Here is a 16,238-nt window from a genome sequence, read left to right as displayed (position 1 = left end):
GTATACTCTCTCTTTGCCCTCTAGTTAGTCTGGCTAGGGGTTTATCAATCTTGTTTATTTTCTCAAAGTACCAGATCTTGGTTTTGTTGATTCTTTCCATGGGTCTTTTTGTTTCTATTTGGTCTATTTCTGCCCTAAGTTTGATTTGATTATTTCTTGCTGACTACTCCTCTTGGGTGTATCTGCTTCCTTTTGTTCTAGTGCTTTTAGCTGTGCTGTCAAGTTGCTGATGTATGCTCTCTCCTGTTTCTTTTTGGAAGCACTTAGGGCTATGAGTTTTCCTCTCAGTACTGCTTTCATTGCATCCCATAGGTTTGGGTATGTTGTGTTTTTGTTTTCATTGAATTCTAGAAAATCCTTAATTTCTTTCTTTATTTCTTCTTTTACCCTGCTATCTTTTAACAGAGCGTTGTCTAGTTTCCATGTGTATGTGGGCTTTTTGTTGTCTTTGTTGTTCTTAAAGACCAGCCATAGAACATGGTGATCTGAGAGGATGCATGGGAGTATTTCAATCTTCTTATATCGATTGAGGCTCGTTCTGTGTCTAATTATGTGGTCAATTTTCGAGAAGGTGCCATGTGGTGGTGAGAAGAAGGTGTATTCTTTTACTTTAGGATGATATGTTCTGTAGGTATCTATTAAGTCTAGTTGGTTCAAAGTCTCTGCTAGATTTACAGTGTCCTTGTTCAGTTTCTGTTTCCATGATCTGTCCATTGGAGACAGTGGGGTATTAAAGTCTCCCACTATTATTGTGTGGGGTGAAATGTATTTTTTGAGCTTTATTAGGGTTTCTTTTATGAATGTGGGTCCTTTTTATTTGGATCATGTATGTTAAGGATTGAGAGTTCTTCCTGACAGATTTCCCAGGTAATGAATAAAAAGTGTCCTTCCTTATCTTTTTTGATAACTTTTGGTTGGGACTTATTAATATACAAATATTTTATGTGGCCAACTGAGGGAACAGTCACATGTGAAGAATTGTTATTCAAATATTTACATATATTTTATCTTATATAATGTAGTACACATACCATGTTTCATGTATAGGAGCTCATTTATTCTGTCACTTATGAAATCAGTTGCAATATAAAACTGGATTCATTTAAGAAATTTTTAAATTGAAATATATAATGATCCATATGATCTGGCAATTTTAGAATTATGCATAGCTCAAAATCAATAAAATTCTACATAGTACACACTGAAACTTGTGTACTCACATTTACTGCAGCATGTTTTAATGATAAGATAACCAAGCTAGTTATTTATCAAACTATGAATGGATAAATATTTACTATATATGTACTAAGATGTATGACTGAGCCAAAATGAAGAATGAAGTCCTGCCACATATGTCAAAGCAAAACAAGCTGAAATGGAGAAATTATTAAAGAAAATATGCCAGATTTAAATAGATAAGAACCTCAGTTTTTTATATGATAATGAAAAAGGTGAAGTGGTTTATGAATAACACAGGGCTGGATTACATATGCACATATTATATAACCCCAATAAATATAAATGATACAAGTATTCTCATTAAAGTCCATGATAATATTTCCAAAAAAAAACTAAGGTATCAGAATCTCAGCATTTGTAGAAAATGAAAATTAAAGTATCCAACTAACACAACTCTTCTTTAGTTAAAATATATCACATCCAAATTTCTGCTTCTGACCAGTCTCTACATTTTCTCAGAAATTGTTCTATATTCCTGAAAACTCTTGGTGTCAAAGTATAATTTTTTTTTTTTTACCAAACAATATGACTAATTTATACACCATTGCTAGTCTATATTACCTTCATTGGCAAATATTTGTCTTCCTTTTTTTTCCTTTACCATTATTTTCTCCTGCTAGTGCCTTGGCTAGTATATTTCAGTTATATTTACTGAAATACAGTACTATAGTTTTAGCTTTTCAAAACTATAGGTGTTAGATCCCTGACCTCAAGAAGCTTACACTTTTAGAAATTTTTACTTTAATCCACATTTAGCAGTAAGAACAATATATCTAAAATTGCCACTTACATTTTAAAATAACTTAGGTCTTCAAGTAATTAAGAAATTATGTGAAAGAACATTAGCTATGACCAACCTTGTGTTTGTATATTAAATTATTGAAACTATATTGCAGTCTTTACTTCAGATGTAAATTTCCCTTGAGGAGAATGATAAAATGTCTATCCACCTGAGAGTACACCAACAAAACCACAGTGAACCAATGGCTTTAATTAGAGCTAATTACAGAAGTATAGATTAGTAATTATTTCCTGGCAAATTAAAAATGTTTGAAAGTCCACAGCAAAGAAAATGTGGTTCTTTGTCAACCATTAACTTCATATGAATCCTCAGAGAGGATTGGGGGTAAAGTTTGATAAGATCCTACAGCATAGGAACTGCTAATCAGCTATCCATCATCGAATAGCGTCAGGATGGCAGGATCCCCTTTCTCTAACAACTGTAAAATGCTTGTAGGTCTCAGGGAAGGGTGCTATTTAAAAGCCTTATCTTCTTCTACATTCCATAATTGGCCAGTCTGGTTTGGGTCTTTTAGAAGTAACCACAGCTACAGTTGCCTTATAGTACACAGACAACAGCATTTTGCAATAAGTATGATAGGTACATACAGTTTTGGGTGTATTATAAGACCGTGTGAATGCATGATGCATTCACAAAGCCTAATTATCAAATTAGCAATGCTCAAAACTCAACAAAGACAAAAAAAGCTTGTCTTGACTGCCTTAATATCCCCTAGAGTGAATGAACATAGACTATTCATCTGAATACTCTACTACATTACATTTTCTTACACACATACAATAAACTTTGATCATATTTATTCCCAGTGATCTAATGTAACCTCTCTGTCTCTTTCCATTTCACATATTTTAATTGGCATGTCTCCCTCCCTACACAAAATTAGCAATATTAGCATAAGTGAAAGTTCACCAGGAACCACTTCACAAATATTATGACTCTGGAATTTTGTTTGTATATACTTGTGACACTTGTACTCATTTTTTACCTTTTCCTGGATGAATTTGTAAATTATAATTTTATTAGTCTTGAGACCAGGTTATACTTCATTGTATATTTCTTCATAGTATGTAAAACAATAGTATTTCAGATCATACCTAATCCAGAGAAATTAATTCCATTTTACAAGCAGATTTTGATTTCATTTGTGATCAGAATATTTTTGGGCTCCTGAGTAGAAAAAGATATATCATAGGTAGCTCAGGTTGATAAATGACTCATTATTTAATGAAGAAGAAACTGGAAGAACAACATCTGAAGGTGAAGTGGGAACATACCAGAAAGTGGATAAATTAAAATTATATTAAGGAAACCAGTATAAAGCAATTATTGGACACACTAGGCTGGGCAAATTTGTAACTCTCTCACCTAGATACTATAAAATGTTGAACATCTAGTAGTGTTATGCCAATCACCTCAGAGTGCCTACCCACATGAAACTCAGTATTTCTGTTAAAAAAAAATAGAGTCCAACCTACTCTTTGTGGTGTTATAACTGGTTAGCTCCAACTTATGTATCCCTATGCTCTCTTCTTTTTGGTGGAGTAAAGTCATGTGGGCCAAGGGGAATAGACTGGTATACAGGGAGTATATTCTGTATACCAGTCCAGTCCCTTTGGCCCACATGACTTTATTTCACCAAAAACATTCAAAACTTCTAGATCCAACACAGCAAATTTTACTTTTCCCAGCCTGCTCCTTATAACAATCTAAGTGGAGCAAAGGAAATGACAAAGAAATTCTACATACTCAGATATCATTGCTAGAATAGAAGCAATATGAATTAATTATTCAGTATCTTTTCTCTAAAATATATCAGTTCTATAATGCTAATGAAAATTATCTAGAAGGACTTGAGAATACAGAAATCATAAATATATCCATAACTATTAAAACAAAACTATAGTGTAAACACAAAAGGTACCTATATGTAGCACATGTAGTAATAATAACTTAGATATTGTTCACTTCAATTTTCCAATTAAAATAAAGAAACGAAGATACATCTATCTTCTACCTACAAAACACATACCAGTTATTAAAATGCATGCACTCTTTTATAAAAGGGGGATGAATAAAAAATACTATGATCAAATGGAACCAGGAATCAAGAAGTTATAGCTATCTAAATATCTGACAATAGACTACAAATTAAAGCTAATCAGAAGAGATAAAGATAGACACTATTCTATTCAAGGGAAAAGAAGACAAAAGATACATTGTCACCCTAAAATGTGAATAAAAAGTGAAAAGCATCTGATTTCATTAAAAAAATCTACTACTGGAATTAATGGCACCTATTAACAATTATCTTTTAATAGCAGGTAAGTGACATTAATACTCCACTTTCTGCAACAAATAGGTCATCTGTGTACAGAAGAACCAACCAAATAAACAAAGAAACAAAAACATCAGAAATAATCAACAGCATGATACATCGAAGAGACTTAACAATATCTATAGAATATGTTGTCCAAACACAGAAGGACAAACATTCTACTCAGTAGCACATGAAAGCTTTTCTAAACAGATCATACTCTGGGACACGAAAACACTCTAGTAAATATTCACACTCATGGTGATTAAACAGCTCACTATGACAGGACATGTTTCAAAGAACTCAAGAATGACATTAAAAAAATTCAAGAATTAATAAAAATGCAAACGTGTCATGCCAAAATGTATGGGACACATTGAAAGTATTTATATGAGGAAAATTATAACTTGACATTAGAGGAGTGGTATGAAAACCTAATACATTGGAAACTTCCTGAAATATCTGAGCACAATCCTAATGAAATCTCCAAATAATAGGGAGAAGGAATCTTAACTGATAATCTCTTTTCAACAAACATGCTTTCAGTACTGGGATTAAATGGCTTTCAAATCTGTTGTTGGCTGATGGATCTCACCCAAATCATCCCAAATCCAGGCTGGTACCAAATGTGGCCAAATAGTTCTTCTTCACAAAATGAGAGTGGAGCCTTGTTGCTGAGGTCAGCACTAACATCACCCATTGGACATGAAGTAGAGCTAGTGCTTACTTGATGACTTCATTCCTACGTTCTAGTCTCTTTGTTGTGGAAAGATACTTGCAGGTTACTAAAAGAGAAGTGTAAACACCAACTTGGGTTGCCAACCACTGAACAACATTTCTTGCCTGAAAAATGTGTTAGTGCATATTTTAGTACATATATGGTGGTACACCAATTGTAATCAACAATTATCTGATTTTACCTAAAGTTTTCTCCAATAGAAAGAACCCATGCTAGACTCAAGATGTTAGGTATTCTTGTGAGGGATTCTCTTAATAAGATTATTTAAAAATAGAACACCACCCTAAATTGAAAAGGAAATTTATGATGGCAGTTTACATAAAAGTACATGTCAGAATATAACTTTATTCTTTTAACTGCTTGCTCCCTTACTCTGATTGGCAATTCCATCTATCATATTGCTGAAGACATTGGAGATATTTTTTTTCAAATCCTCTAGTTCTCCAGTACCATATTGCCACTACAGATATATTCAAGCTCATAAAGTGAACAAGTACCAGATTCTCAGTCTTTATGTTATGTTGTACTATCTGAACTATATCCTATAAGAATATGTGGTGTGTATGTGTGTATGATAAATACACATTAATTATATATGTATATGTGTATTTTATATGTGTATTTGTATATGTGTGTATGTCAGTTCAGTTCCTTTAACAAACTCAAAAATGTAGTATACGAAATTTTATGTAAACATAAACAATATGATTTGCATTATGTGTTTTTAATATTGCCCTCTATTTTCTTGCTTCTCTGCTCCCTAGTTACTGACTCCTGTCTTAATATTAATGTTTCTTTTAATCCTTTATTTTAATTTTATTTTCTATATCCATTATAATCCAATACTCTCTTTTGTTTGCATATATTTCTTCATCCTTGTTTTTTTTAACAAATTCTATCACATCAATTGTCTCTTACTCTAATCACTGTGTATATATAGTTTCTCTTTTTTTAATAAGTTGAGGTAAAAAATATTGAAAGTATAGTGATTGTTATCAGAGAATGAAGAGAATTCAAGGGAGGAATGAGGCAAACATTATGAATGAGCACTATTTTATCAACAGTGGCAAGATTTGCTATGATTGTTACAATACAATTATAATAACTATTGGAACTGTATATTTTATTTATTTTTTTATTATTGGTTATTTTATTTTTTACACTTCATATGTTTTTCCACTCCCCTATTTCCCATCTGTAAGCCCCCATCCCATTCCCCCTTCCCTTTGCCTTTATGAGAGTGCTTTTTCACATAGCCCCATTCCCACCACACTGCTCTAGTATCCCATTATCCTGTGATTCCCAGCCTTTACAAGACCAAGGTCCTCTCCTCCAATTGATGACAGGTAAGGCAATCCACTGCTACATATGGAGCTGGAGCCATGGGTTCATGCATGTGTACCCTTTGTTTGGTAGTTTAGTTACTGGGAGCTCAGGGTGGTCAGGTTAGTTGATATTGTCATCCTATGGGGTTGTAATCCACTTCTGCTCCTTCAGTTCTTCACCTAACTCTTTTACTAGGGTTCTTGTGCTCAGTTCAATAGTTGACTGTTAGTATTGGCATCTATATTGGTTAGGAGCTCTCAGAACCTCTCAGGGTGCAGCTATACCAGGCTCCTGTCAGCAAGCACTTCTTGGCATCAGCAATAGATCTGGAACTAGTGTATGCAAGGAGGATTGATTCCTAGGTGGGATTGTCTCTGGATGGCCCTTCCTTCATTCTCTGCTTCTTCATTTTCCTCTCTGCCCAATATCATTAGTCATCAGGAAAGTGCAAATCAAAATGTTGCTGAGAGTCCACAACACACCAGTCAGAATGGCTAAGATCAAAAACTCAGGTGACAGCAAATGCTGGTGAGAATTTGCAGAATAAGGAACACTCATACATTGTTGGGGATTGCAAGCTGGTACAACCACTCTGGAAATCAGTCTGGCAGTTCCTTAGAAAATTCAAAGTAGTGTTACCCGAGGACCCAGTAATATCATTCCTGGGCACATACCTAAAAGATGCTCCAACATATAACAGGGACACATGTTCCTCTAAGTTTATAGTAGCCTTATTTATAATAACCAGAAGTTAGAAACTATAGATTGCCCTGAAGCTGTTTGTATTTTAATGTTACTTCCACTTCCCCAAGAAGGGCTGCCTAGTCATATGACTCCAACTGAACCTTCCCACTTTCAATAGTAAAATAAAGGAAAGTCAGTGACTGGGCAGGGTGAAGGAGGTGGAGAGAAGAGATGTCTCTTAGGTCAGAGGACAGAGGGGGAAGGTCATGGCAACATGGAGCTTCCCAAAGACCAGCTAGACCCAGGTGATATTGATTGGTGTTAAAAATCTATGATGGTTGGCGCCACTCACCCATCTCAAAAATTTTAACCCAGAACTGTATATTTTAAATGCAAGAAAAATGTTTTGAAATATTTTCATCTTAAAGAATGAATATAGAAAGTACAAAGATTTTTAACACTTAAAATATGCTTTGAGTATGATAAAATCTATATACATCTCAAAACATGACAGGACACCAAATAAACATGTATAATTTTATGTTACTTAAATTTTGTATTTAAGAAACAGTTAAATTAAAAGTAAAATATTTCAAATAAATCACTTGAACAAACATAAAATTCACCTCATAAACCAGTTTTTTTCAAAGTAAAAATATAAGTGAAGTTTTACTCTGACACATGGAGTGATTTTTTTTTCCTTTTTATTCATTCTTTGGAAAATTAAACATAGAATACTTTTTAAAAAGTATAACTCGTAATGATACTTATAGAGTCATTAAATTCCTTGCAATGCTAAATATTCCAATAGTCAACTTGCAACCAGCTTTCTATCATCTGAGTATTTTAGCAATACTAGTGAGAAAATGAAACCTTAACTAGGAATTAAAAGGTTTTGATATCTGCAGCTTAAAAATGTGACCACAGCTCAAAGTCAATCAGTGGAATTAACAAGGCTTATTACTTTGTAGTGACCTCTAATAGTGTTCAATTTAAGTTTACATTTGGAGATTTTAATTATTATTTGAGCTGTGGTTTCTCATTTGAAAATCATATTAGTAGTCTTTGTAAACATTTCAGTGAGTTCCACAGTCATACTAAAATGTTATATAACCTTCAAATGCTATACCATATGTTTATTCTATTATATAGATAAGATATTTCTAATAGAAGTTCTATCAATTGGTAGGCACATAATACTCTAAACCTGAGTTTAATTTGATACCTTCTGTAAATATATTTCCAGTTCAAACACTGAGGAAGAAAATAAAAGTATCTAGCTAATTAATGCCTATTCCATATTTGAAAATATGACTGTATATACATATTTAGAGTAGCTGAAGATAAGCAGGTACAATCATATGCAGTGGTTCTGTCATGAGTAAAATATTTTTTGGCCAAATATTAGGCACAGAATCAAGTTCTTTTTTGTAGATTAGAATTTTCACCAATAGAATTTTATGTGTCCAATATTGAATTTTAATTAACCACCAAGTTTAAACTCAAGGTCATTTATTCATTAGCCTTAATTCTTGAAAACACTTTCATTAAGAAATATTATGTTGCCCCTCTCTCCCCTGCTCCCATCCTAATCCCCCTCTCCACCCCTCACCCAATTGCTTTGGCATTCCACTACATTGGGAAAAGATGTCTTCCCTATACCAAAAGACTCTTCTCACATTGATGCTAGACAAAGCTATCTCCAGCTACATATGCAACTGGATCAATATGTTTCTCAATGTGTGCACAAACTTGAGAGCTTTGGTTAGCTACAAGCATGCTCAGCTGTATCTATATGACTCTAACATAGTCCCTGAGGAGGTAACTCAATTTAGTTCCTGCCTGTAAGTACTTCTTGGGATCAGCTATAGTGCTTGGATTTGGTGACTGCATTTGTGGTGAAGCCCTGGGTGAGGCGGCTTCTTACTGATCTTTTCTTCAATCCCTGTTCCTCTAATTGGCCTTGCATTTCTTTCAGTGAGTGTTTTGTTCTCTCTTCTAAGAAGGACTGAGGCATCCACATTTTGGCCTTCCATCTTTTTGAGCTTCCTAATGTCTGTGAATTATTTCTTGGGTATTCAGAGCTTTTGGGGCTAGTATCTGCTTATCAGTGAGTGCATAACAATTCAATGTAAATACCAGGTATATAATAAAAAATATTATGTTGTGTTTCAGAATTTCATATAAAAATCTTGCATTATTCCTAAGTTGAGTTATTAGTGACATTATAGTCATTAATTTTAAGCTCTAACATATGTATAGTACAGAAGTGATTGTTTTAATACTGTAGAAAGCTTGCAACACACTACTAAGTTGAGATGCTAGATAAAATACAATATCTAAAAAATTTTTATGTTTTGTACCTTTTGATAATAACTAAAATACAGGGTCTATCCAGAACTAGAAAAGTTGTACATCCTTGTCATGATTGCTCTGCTTAAGGAAGTAATAGAAATGTTGATAAATATTTCATTAGAGCACAGACCTTAGAATTTCTAATTGTAAACATTATTTCTTCAAAGACAAGAGTATGGGACTAGAGAGATGGCTCAGTGATTAAGAGCTCTGACTGCTCTTCCAGAGAGGTCCTTTGTTCAAATCCCAGCACCACATGGTGGCTCACAACCATCTGTAATGAAATCTTATGCCCTCTTCTGGTGTGTCTGAAGACAGCTACAGTGTACTTATATCCAAAAAAAATAGATAAATATTTTTTTAAAGGCAGAGTGAAATGTTAGAGGTAGAGGATATTTTTAGAGGCTGCTATAGAACATAACTACCATTTATGTTTTATCATATTGGACTATTAAGTGAAGTGAATGAACATGACTGCCAGTCATCCGCATTTAATGTCCAGTATACAACTGATACTTTTATTAAATTATATATGTTCAATGTCATTGAGGGAATATCATCCTGAGTAGAGTAACCCAGTCACAAAAGAACACACATGATTTAAAGTCACTGATAATTGGATACTAGCCCTAGAAAGCTCTGAATACCCAGGAAACAACTCACAGACCTTGTAAAGCTCAAAAAGAAGGAAGGCTAAAACGTGGAAGCCTCAGTCTATCTTAGAAAAAAAAAGAAAAAATGATATTCAACATATATTATTGTGTAACAAATTTTGTGATCTGTAATAATATTTTATTAAATAAATTAATTAATAAAAAGGGAAAATATTTTATATTGATTAAATCATCATGTTCCCCATATGGAAGTGTTGTACAATGGGTCATCTCTACAAAGGAAGACAATATTACTAGCATATGCCTTTTCTATTACAAAGCTTATCTTCATTTTAATTCTAAATTATGTTCTGTGTGCAAAACAAAAGGAACTTTATTCTGATATTAAGAACACATGCAAGCATACATACAGGTATACACCCTGATAGAATTATAATATTTGACTTAAATACTACAAAGTTATAGTAATAAAACAGTATGAAACTGTCACTAAAATAGAGCATTATCACAGAATAGAGAACTCAGAATCAAATTCAAGGTGGCCAATAGTTGGCAACATTCTGATAACAATATAAATTTATAGTGAGACAGAAATTATATACTCAAAAGATGTATTTAAAGAGGCAGGGACTGTAGCTGATTATATTTTATTGTCTTCTTGAAAATCAATGAGAGGATAGATTCCAGAGGTTTTCTCATAAAATTGAAAACTGTACTAGAAAATATGCATTTTAATGAGATCAATATAGCTATTCTTTCAATGGACACATATTTTAAAGCATGATCATTTTACATAAGAGATGAGCAAATGTTTAACAATCTAAGTAAATAAAAAGTAGAAGTACAATGAGATATTCTCTTTGAATCTAGAATATAAGCCATTTATTATGAATATATGATGTATTGAATAATGAAATATTTGTTAGAATATTTTTTGCTCCTGCTTTAGAACAAAATTAGATGTATTTAACTGAAAAAGATAATGTGAGATATTCTCTAGACTCATGTATAAAACCAAGTATTAATTAAAGTAGCAATTGAGAATGACAAGGAATCTGATAAAATGAAATGTACAGATGTTAGGGAGAGAGTGCAAAATTGAATGAACATTACAGAAGGCAATTTTAAATGTTCAAATGACTTGAAATATCCATAGACATTGAACTGTAACTTAAGCATGCATATACATATATGTATATATATATATGTATATATATATACATATATATACACACACACACACACACACACACACATATATATATATATATATATATATATATATATATATATATATATATACACATATATTTTTTTTCAAAATAAGCAATAGTCTGCAATCTCTATTTTTTGTGCTATGAGAAAAAATATGTCTTATGGAAAAGAGGTGAAGAGAAATATATATATATATATTGAATGTTACAACCTGCTTCTAGCTTCTATGGATGTCATAAAGCTGCACAAATATATTTCTGTATTAGTGCTCTATGGGAAAATATTATACTAATCTTATTTAATTTTTGTTCTGCAAACTACACATCTCCAAAAATCTATATAAGTCCCTTAGTAGGAGATAATTTAAAATAATTCTAGTCAACATGATTCATTTAGCAGACAAGGAAAACCTGGAAATAGTGCCCAAAGAAAGAAATACTTACTCAAATTTCCAATGTCTTGATCTAAAAAGTAAGAACTGGGATATGCTACAATTTTAATTAAGAGTATTTTAACTTCACTATTCCAGATTACTTGATTTTCCTCACTATGATTTTTATCATGGTCCAGTGAATATGCAAAAAGAACAGGCACCATTTTTAATATAATTACCTTTAAATGTTAGTAAAGACCCTTAGAACACTGCTTGCTTTACTGTTGTATAGATCAAAACAAAATGTTGACTAAACTGCTGTCTACACAAATGAGTCAGAGGTGTGGTGAGAGAAAAATGACACAGATAATTTGAATTTGAGCCCTGAGTACTTTCCTGTTTGTAAACTAGGCAGAAAAATTAGAACTTGTGAAGAAATGGCAGAAGTAGAAAAATATGTCATATTTTCAAGAAGTCAAGTTAGGAAATTGAAGAATTATTTATTCCATGTTAGAGAGCAGGGATCTTATTAATTTTCTGCAGCATCTTCATATTTGACTCAAAATGTAAGTTTCTTAACCTAGATCAGAGCCAATTCACATTTGATAGACTCTTATTTTATCACTGGTACATATTTGACCTATTTAATGATGGTCCTAACAAAACTGTAAATTGCAAGCAGTTTTTTCAATGCAAGCCACTCAACTGTCAACCATGTTGCCAATGGCATGAAGGAACAGATGTTTAGTAAGCATTTCTTGGAGCTTATGAGAAAAGTTGTCTGAGAAAGTGGTTCTTGAAATCAGACATGATGACAAACAAGTTTCAAGCTTATAATAATTGAGAAACCTGAGGACAGAAAAATAAATTAAGCAACAGAATGGTCACCAAAATGAACTTCTTAGAAATTTTTTTTTGCCCTGGCTTTTGTATAATATACTATAGATTTAGTAGTTGTACTGATATTTTGCTGATAATAAATCAAAAAACACTTTTAAGTAATAATATCATTTCCTTATAAATCTAACTATGAAAGATAATTTCACAGTAATTTCTAGGTTTTAAACATTTTAGTCTATGTAATTTGGAAGATAAAACGATTGCTGTTCAAGAAAGCCTGGATAGTAAAATACATCTCTTTGACTTTCCTCAAATGAACAGGAAAAAATAGGCAACATCTTTTCCCATCATATTTTCCAGCTAGTGTCAAGCCTTAAAGATAAGATAACCAACTTAAACTAATAATTTGCAAGCAGAAGTAAAGTACTTAAACTACATTTTGAGATTTTGAGTTACCAAATGTAAGAAATATATGGTGTCCCCAATGCTTTCATTTAAAAATATTGTATAAAACTCTTTCCTTAACACAAAAGGACATATATTCCTCTTTTTAACTCTCCATTTAAAATTTTTAATTAGATATTTTATTTATTTACATTTCAAATGTTATCACCTTTTTCCCATTTCCACCCTGCAACCACTCTATCTGATTCATCCTTATCTTGTGTCTATGAGGGTGCTTCTCCCCCACTCCTACCTCACTGTCCTAACATTCCACTACACTGGTAATCAAGCCTTCACAGGACCAACGACCTCCCCTCCCACTGATGCCAGTTAAGGCCCCCTCTTCTACAATCCTTTTGCTAACTCCTACATTGAGGACCTATCTTCTTTAACAGATGCAGCATAAATTATAGGAGATGAAGACAGATACAGTTATGGTAACTGATTAAAGCTCCAAAGATATGCAATCAAATCAAATTGCAATATAAAGTATACATATATATTATTTTACAATTTGATTAGATTTTATTATGCATATTCCAGAAAAAAAATTAGTCATTTACATATCCTTGGACACTGTGAATAAATTCTTTACATATAAAGCAATAAATGTGCTTTATAGTAATTATTCATAGACCACAAATGTAATAACATTTCAACTTTTAAAACGACATTCTATTTGGGGTCTACTATTGTGGCAAATGTAAGCCAGAATATAATATAACCTTATTTTAACCATATTCTAAACATTCTTGTTAAGGTAAAGAGATGTCTTTAAAGGTAACATATGCCAGTAATATAATGGGAATGTCAGATGGCTGAATAATGACCATAGACCAGAAAGTTAGTTAAATAAAACTATCTTAAATGATATCAAGTACCTGAATTTTAGCCCGATAACCTCTCCATTACTATAAGAGGAAAAACCCCTAAACCCACTATAATTCATTTTTTTTTATTTTTAGTAAGTGAGATATTTCTCTCTTTTCATATAAGGAGCTTGGTATGTCAAATCTTAAAGCTAAATGAGCTTTTGACAGAACCAGGATCTTTCAAGCTGGCTGCTCTCTGATGCAAGATGAAGTTTCATGCACTGGATAACAATGGTAGGAAAAGTATGAAAGAGAAAAGTTTCCCTATAAAACCTTGTCTTCCTGTAAGCACTTCTTGGCATCAGCAATAGTGCATTGGTTTAGTGTGTACATATGGGGTGTATCCCCAGGTGAGGCAGTCTCTGAGTGATCTTTTCTTCAGTTCCTGCTCCTCTATCTGTCACTGTATATTCTCCCATATGTTGGAGCATCTTTGGGGTAAATGACCAGAAGTGGAATAACTGGGTCATGAGGTAGTACTATGCTCATTTTTCTGAGGAACCGCCAGACTGATTTCCAGAGTGGTTGTATCAGTTTACAACCCCACCAGCAGTGGAGAAGTGTTTCTCTTTCTCCATATCCTCACCAGCATCTGTTGTCATCTGAGTTTTGGATCTTGGCCAATCTGACTGGTGTGAGGTGGAATCTTCATGTTGTTTTGATTTGCATTTCCCTGATGGCTAAGGATATTGAGCACTTCCTTAGATGTTTCTCAGCCATTCGATATTTCTCAATTGAGAACTTTTTGTTTATGCCTGTACCCCATTTTTAATAGGGTTGTTTGATTCTCTGCCATCTTGCTTTTTGAGTTCTTTGTATACCTTGGATATTAGGCCTCTATCTGATGTGGGATTGGTAAAGATCTTTTCCCACTCTGTTGGCTGCCGTTTTGTTTTCATGATAGTGTCTTTAGCCTTACAGAAACTTTGCAATCTCATTAAGTCCCATTTGTCAATCTTTGACCTTAGAGCTCAAGCTATTGGTGTTCTGTTTACGAAATATTCTCCTGTGCCTATGAGTTCTAAGGTTTTCCCTAATTTCTCATCTAATAGTTTGAGTGTTCCTTGTTTAATGTGTAGATCTTTAATCCACTTACACTTGAGTTTTGTACAAGGAGATATGAAAGGGTCTATTTTCATTCTTCTGCATGCTGAGTGCCAGTTGGACCACCACCATTTGTTGAATAAGCTGTCCTTTTTCCATCGAATGTTTACAGCTCCTTTGTGACCATATATGTGAGGGCTCATTTTTTGATCTTCTATTCTTTTCCATTGATTCACATGCCTATTTTATACCAGTACCATAGGTTTTTTAGCACAATTGCCTTATAATTTCACTTGAGGTCAGGGATAGTGATTCCCACAAATGTTTTCTTGTTGTTGAGGATGGATTTCCCTATTCTAGTTCTTTTGGTATTCCAGATGAAATTGCACATTGCTCTTTCCAACTCAGTGAAGAAGTGGGTTAGAATTTTGATGGGGATTGCATTGAATTTGTAGATGGCTTTTGGTAAGATGTCCATTTTTAATATGTTGATCCTTCCAGTCCATGAGCATGAGAAATCTTTCCATTTTCTGAGGTCTTCCTCGATTTCCTTCTTTAGAGGTTTGAAGTTCTTGTCATACAGGTCCTTCACTTGCTTAGTTAAAATCACACCAAGGTGTTTGATAGCTTTTGTGACTATTATGAAGAGTATCTTTTCCCTAATTTCTTTCTCCACATGTTTGTCCTTTCTCTACAAATTCTGCCAGAGATCTCCTACAGCTCATAAACAAGTTCAGCAAAGTGGCTGGATATAAAATTAACTCAAACAAATCAGTAACCTTCTTATATTAAATGTACTACAATTTTTGTATCCATTCATCTACTGAAGGACATCTGGGTTCTTTCCAGCTTCTGGCTATTATAAATAAGGCTGCTATGAACATAGTGGTGCATGTGTCTTTCTTATATGTTGGAGCATCCTTTGGGCATATGCCCAGGAGTGGAATAGCTGGGTCCTCCAGTAGTACTATTTCCAATTTTTTGAGGAACCTCCAAACTGATTTCCCGAGTGGTTGTACCAGCTTGCAATCTTACCAACAATGAAGGAGTGTTCCTCTTTCTACACATCATCACCAGCATCTGCTCTCACCTAAGATTTTGATCTTAAACCTTCTGATTGGTGTGAGGTAGAATTTCAGGGTTGTTTTTATTTGCATTTCACTGATGAAAAGGGATGTTCAGCATTTCTACTGCTGATGCCAACAAGTGCTTACTGGCAGGAGCCAGGTATGAATGCCTTCTCAGAGGCCCTGTCAGAGTCAAACAAATACATTTAAAGATGCTTGCAGCTAACCATTGGACTGAACATGGGGACTCAGATGAAAGAGATAGAGAAGGAGCTGAAAAGTTTTGCAACTTCATGGGAAGAATAACATT

Source organism: Micromys minutus (genome assembly GCF_963924665.1).
Source record: "Micromys minutus genome assembly, chromosome: X".
Taxonomy (NCBI): domain Eukaryota; kingdom Metazoa; phylum Chordata; class Mammalia; order Rodentia; family Muridae; genus Micromys; species Micromys minutus.
The sequence above is the reverse complement of the archived record's forward strand: the minus strand, read 5'-3'. Positions refer to the sequence as shown.